The sequence below is a fragment of the Mus pahari genome, chromosome 4 (genome assembly GCF_900095145.1).
Source record: "Mus pahari chromosome 4, PAHARI_EIJ_v1.1, whole genome shotgun sequence".
Lineage (NCBI taxonomy): Eukaryota > Metazoa > Chordata > Mammalia > Rodentia > Muridae > Mus > Mus pahari.
Genome location: NC_034593.1, coordinates 95,095,446 through 95,102,054, shown reverse-complemented (window position 1 = coordinate 95,102,054; position 6,609 = coordinate 95,095,446).

The following is a 6,609-nucleotide window of genomic DNA, read 5'->3' as shown; positions in this document are numbered from 1 at the left end:
CTCTCTCTCTCTCTCTCTCTCTCTCTCTCTCTCTCTCCCAGCCCACTTTACAGCTCATGGCATGGCTGTGCCTCTGACAGTTGCTCGTTTTCCACTGTTGGCCACACCGCCAACAGACAGTGAACGCAGATAGGGGAAGTACAAGCTGAGAAAACCAAAGGACTTTAAAACTTGCAGATATCTGTCACCACTGAGGATGTCCTGGTGGCAGCTGGACTGGAAGCTGTGCCTTGGAATGGACTCAGTTTGCTATGCTAACTTCTCTTGGAAGGCAGCTTTATCTTCTATCACCACACCATTTCCAAGATGCGTACCTCTGTGATATCCCACTTGGTGCTTATACAGAGAAGCCTTTTGGATAGTCATGGTCCTCTTGGACATCCACTTATTTTTCTGTTAAATGTTATGCTTCTCCTTTGACTGTTTCTGCCCCATCCCTTACCACTCATTTCTAGAGCTGTGGCCAGCAGGTACCCATAGGCAGGATTTCCTTGGCTGCATGTGACTGTAGGCTTATTAACTTCTGGAAAATGTCCCGAGCTTTCGCATCACACACACACGCATACACACACACACACACACACACACACACACACGATGCCCTAAGCCTTTTGATGGCCTGAATGTTCATATATCTCTATAAGAGTTTTCTGCTTGACCTTTCAAACAGAAAGGTCGTGTTTGTAATCATGTTTGAAAAACCATAAAGCCATGTGCAAATGGAAAAGATTTATCTCAACATCCTGGCAGACATCCGTGACCTTTGCTACATACTAGAAATGTGTGCGTGTGAGCTCTGCTCTGAAGAGAAGAGGGAAATTGTGAGCACAGCCCCTGAAGCAGGGTAGACTGCCTGGAGGAGGAGAAAAAGTAAGGAAAGACTTGCTCTCCCACACATGAGCTATTTGCGGTTCACAATAGCTGATCAAGGCTTGTGTTGGGTAAAGGTTTCTGTCATTCACCAAGTATATGCAGTTCATTTATTGCTCAATAAATCCCATTGAAGGGCCTCTCATATTAATCCAGTGATGGGATTTCTGCCTTTTCCATATACATGAATTCAGTTATAACTGTAATTATTATGAAGTTATAATATAACATGATGTCTTCTGCTGTTAATTCAGCGGCAATAAGATGAAGGATGGGAATATTCTTGCTCTGCGTTTACCACGGTTTCTCTTTTACCATGGTACAATTCCCCAGGAGAAAAGGCAAGAGTAACAGGGCTGGCCCTGCCTCAGTGGATTTCCTTCTCAATGCCACTGTTACTTATGGGGCAAGAGGAGGGAATGGGTCTACAGAGAGTCTACCTGCATGGATAGAGTTAGCCATCATCAGGTGGAGAGATGGAGAGAAGATGCTAGTCATTTCTCCATATTCCCCTACTACCTTATTTCTCCAGAACCCCTTTGAGTCACCAGTCTGTGATGCCTTAGCCTGTGGGTCACACAACTCCTTTGGGAGTTGAAGGACCCTTTCACAGGGCTCACCTGAATCCATTGGCAAACATAGATATTTACTTTATAATCCATAACTAGCAAAATTACAGTTATGAAGTAGCAGTGAAAATAATTTGATTGGGGGGGGGGTCACCACAACATGAGGGACTGTATTAAAGGGTGATAGCATTGGGGAGGCTGAGAACCACTGCCTTAGACAATATCTGAGCAGGGTGGACAGTTGAGCACAAGGAATTGAATACCAAGACACATCCTCCAGGGGATTGTGCTGGCTTCTAGAACTAGGGCCCAGCAAGCCCACGGTTGGAGTAGAACATGAGTTCTATAGAGGGAAAGAACCATGTAGGTTCTTCAGAGAGAGAAGGGGAGACAGCCTCTACTTTTATGGAACTTGAGAACAACCCTGGGGTGAGAGACCAGGCCCTGTGTCAGTTGTTCCTGGGGATTGCTGTACTTCTTATTCTAGGCCCCTGAAAGTTATGTCTGCAGCACTCCACCAAGGTCTTTATCACTTTATCAACATTGACTGAGTTTCTAATTTTGTACCTCAATAGTAGTCAAGTTCTTACTGGGAACTCCATGAGGACAGCACTTCTTACTTTGTTTCCAGCTGTGTTCTTAGGGTTCTGAACAGTGCTTAGCACATAGAATGTCCCCAGTGATGTTGCTAAGTGAGTGAATGACTAGATGGAAAAAACCAGAACTTGGACCTAATTAGGTACAGTCTTCCCAGAGCAGGCCATTCGCTCATGTCTCCGTCTCCATCTCCATTTCCTCCTCCTCCTCCTCCTCCTCCTCCTCCTTTTTTTCCGAGACAGGGTTTCTCTGTGTAGCCCTGGCTGTCCTGGAACTCACTCTGTAGACCAGGCTGGTCTCAAACTCAGAAATCTGCCTGCCTCTGTCTCCCAAGTGCTGGGATTAAAGGCATGTGCCACCACTGCCCAGCAGGCTTCTTCTTTCTTGAGGCAACCTCTAGCACAGGTTTGACTCCTTCACCTGACATCAAGAGCCACAGGGGACACAGGTACTCTCCTTCAGTCTGTTCATGTGCTTCCAGGTGGCTTGTTTGTGGAACGGAATGTATCCTAGTCCATGTGTCATACATCATTTCAATAGTCACATCAGGCTGAGAATGTGTTGGCCAGCTGCTTAGGATACAGAATCTTCCCACCTAGAGCTTTGAGTCTTCCCAGGGGAGAATATAGATCTTTCTGGTCTCCAGAGCCTCCGGAAAACAAGGCTGCACACTTGGTCATGTTTCATCTGTCTTTTCCACTGCAGTTCAGCCCAGTCTCACAAAGGAGAATAAGGAGTAATAGGGAGGCCTAATCCAGGGTTCTCCCTGGGAGGAGGGGACTTTTGGCCACCAGCCTCAAAGGCTCTGAGGCACAGCCTGAGCCTTCGGCATTGACTGGATGGAGAGTGTGAAGGTTTAGCAGATCAGCTTAAGATAGTAGTGACATTAAACATGAAAATGTGTAAACATTCCCTGGAGGTGATGAGGGCAGGAAAAGGCTGGTTCTGCGTGACAGACTGTCTCACACTCCTGTCAGGGTATTCCGATGCGATAATGATCTTGTTTCTCACTGGTTGTGCTCATGGTTATCAGGGTCTGGAGGAGGCCTTTGCTGGGTCCAAGTTGTGAGTCAATTGTACTGCTCCAGGGAGGGAGGAGCACCCAGCAAGCTGGCCTCAGGTCTAGACTGGAGAGACACATGATGGGTGATGAACTGGATGGGAATTCCACAGAGAGCCCCCCAGGGCGAGCCACAGCCAGGTGACCTCTCTCCCTCTCTCCATACTCCGTGGTCTTTACTCTTTATTCAGTGAGTTTCTGGTGTGAACTGCCTCTGTTCATCTGCCCTTCAGTCTCTGCTATCCATCATGGACAGACTGGCCGCTCTGGGTACCCTGCCACTAAGTTCAGTTCCCTTGATCTCCCACTCCTTACCAGTCATCTCTCTAGGTTTCTCTAAGCATGAGATGATGGGGGGGTCTTTCCACATCTTTTCTGTCTCCTTTGAAAGATGCCAAAGAGGCAACTTGACATCTAGGCGGATGAGCTGGGTGTGGGTGGAGGATTTGGAGACGTTCAAATCGCCATAGTTTCTCTTTGACATTCTCTCCCAGCTCCTGTTCTTTTATTGCCACAGCCACCCACCATCACCTTGAACACAGCACTTTTCCTGAATTTTGGAGACCCTAAACCTGACCAGAGCTGCCAGGGGTGTGGCATCTGTCTCAAGCTGGGAACCAATTAGACGCCATGGCATTTTTCCTGAAGTTTAAGAACCGGGAGACAGAGGGCCCTATGGATTCATATTGAATTTACAACTAAAGGGTTACAGATGAACAGACAGAGCTAATAACAGTGTGCCAGGAGCAGGAGAGATGAAGCACACTTGTCTTCTAGGAAATCCCCATTGTACTGAAGCCACTGTGAACAGAGTTCACTTCCAGACAAACACATTTGCTAAGACTCTGCAAGAGAACTTACCTCTTACTTCAACGTGCATCTCTACTCCTCACCAACTCTCCTGAGCTCGCTCGTCTCTAGATTCCTCACTAACTCTCCCCACTCTCAGTTCAGAAAGGTTGGTCTTGACTTCCTCCCATGTTCATCCCCACTCATGTTCAGACCCAGCACTCATTTTGCCTTTCTCTGATCCCTATCCCAAAAGCCTATAGACATGCTAAATATCCTAAAAAATCAAAATTAGTTTAAAATTTAAAAAGTTCAAGTAACAGAATACATATTGTAATACACAGGAATGAAAGGGAGGAGAAGAGAGAAGTGGAGAAAGGGAGGGGGAGGGGGAGAGGAGAAGTCACTCACCTGGTTGTCCTCACAGGAAGCTCTAGAGAAAAAAAAAAAGTTTGTCAACCCTGCTTTTCTCATAGGCCACCAACTCATCTCCTTCTCCTTTTGCCTTAAAGGAATCATTTGGTTTTACAAACAATCATACTTTCTTTGCTGCTATGTTTGCCTGCCATTTTATAGTCTTACCTTGTCTAATTTTCACAGGCTTCTGCTGGATCCTCTGAGTAGTCTCCTACTCAAACCCATCCCAACACTGAGCTCAAGTTTTCTTCTTATAACACACACACACACCACCACCACCACCACCACCACCACCACCATTACTACCACCATCACCAGCAGCAACCAGAAATCTTGGTTGTAACTTACCTCTGCCCTTTCAAAATTCTGCATTCCCTTAGATAAAGCCCTCCCTTGAGCTTCAATGGATTCCTTTCTCACCTCAAGGATTTTGCCTTCTTTTAGACTAGGAGCCTCCCACCCCTACCTTTTTAACTAGAAATAACCAATTCACTTTTAGGTCTTTATTCAAAGATTATCTCTCTTGGGGAGCCCTCTACGTTACATCTGTGCCTGCACTCACTTCAGATGAACACCATGAGGATTTCAGGCCCTTTAATATCTTTTCACTGTTTCCTCTTCCTGGAAATCAGACTAAAAAGACAGAAAGCGAAGAAGACATGGAAAGGGAAAGACACACTACACCACCTCAGGAGTCCAGTATGCCTTCCTTGCCAACTGAGAGTCAAGAAATTTCCACACAATTGAAAAAGCCAGAATTGCCTACAGAGATAATTCATGTTTTCCCAGGGCCATCTTAAGCAAAGATGAGCAAAAACAGCAAGTGAGCTGTTCCTACTTAAATCCAGGAAGTGACCTTGGGTCTATTCCTGACAGCTCTCTTCTTTCACCCCTAAACATCAACAACCCCACTCACAAGAGCACTTTACAACTTCATAGAAAACAGAAAATTCCTTAAGATAAGAAAAATAAGTAAGCCAGATCATGCATTTTTACGTAAATTCTAAACTGTATTCTATCACATTTTTGAAAAGTAAAACTTGGAAAGTCACAGGATAAAAATATACATACATACACATATATGCATACATACACACACACACATATATATATATGTACACACACACATTATGAAAACACCCAAGTGCCCCTCTTTCTCCAAAAGACCATGCTATCCTGAACCATCATTTTCCTATACAACTCTAAATAATTAATAATCTGTAACTTTCCTTTTCTCCGGCTTTGCTTCAAATTCCATGACATAGCCAAGGGTCCAGCTTTACTTCAGCCAAGGTCCCCCGGGTGAAAGGAAACTCCTCAGGCTGCTGGTGGCGGTGCTGGTAGGTTCTGTGCCTGTGCCCCTCCACCTCCACCACTTACAAAATGCCGTAGCCATTCCACATAGGACCCCACAAGGCTTCCTCCGCTCTTGCCGTAGTCTCTAGCTGTCACCCAGTGTTGGATCATTCCTTCCTTGAACTTGTTGCAAATCCTGACTGTTCCAGGTGTCTGGAAAAGCTCTCAGGAAAGCAAAATCTGAGATGGTGTCAAGAAGTGGGGTGTGCTGAAGAAAACCCTTAAGAATCCACACAGGTAGAAGGGAGGCAGGATAGTAGGTTGTGGGAGAGCGTGAGAGAGACAAGTTTATCTTCCATACAACATTGATGTCAACCTTGCTTGAGCCCACAGGAGGCTCTGGGGATAAAGAACCCTATGTGGAGTTGCTGTGTCTGGGGTGTGATTCCCTTCCCTGTCTCCACAGCTCATCAGAGTAGGGTCTGTCAGCAAAGCATGACCTTGGGGCAGTGTGGCTCTGCATCTGGAGGTGTTGGTTCTCCTGGTTTCAGAAGAGCTTATGCTCACTTCTGCATTTTGTCCAAATCACTTGTGCATTTTGTCCAAAATTATTTTCGGTTTCCAGCTCTAAGAATAGATATAAAATACAAAGAAAGCCCCTAATTTGGAGGAATAATGAAAGCCGAGCTTTCCTTTTTCAGCAATTGTTTGAACCACTCAGTTCTAAGGCTTTCTTTCAAGTCCTCATCTTCACTAGCCTCATCTCTGGCCTCTCGCCAAGATGGAAGGAAGACAAAAAGGCCTGGGCATCCTTCCAGCTCACTGCCCTCGAGCCTGGCCCTGCAGGGTGACTCCAGTCCTTCCTGTAACTTAGAGGCCTGGTCGTGTGTGGAGGCTGTGGTTTGGGGAAGATCAGCTGGAAGGGAGGACCCAGCAGCTCTAAGAGGACTGAAAAGCAACAGTCCAAGACTCCTCCTCTTCCCCCTCCCCCCTCCCCTCCCCCTCTCCTCC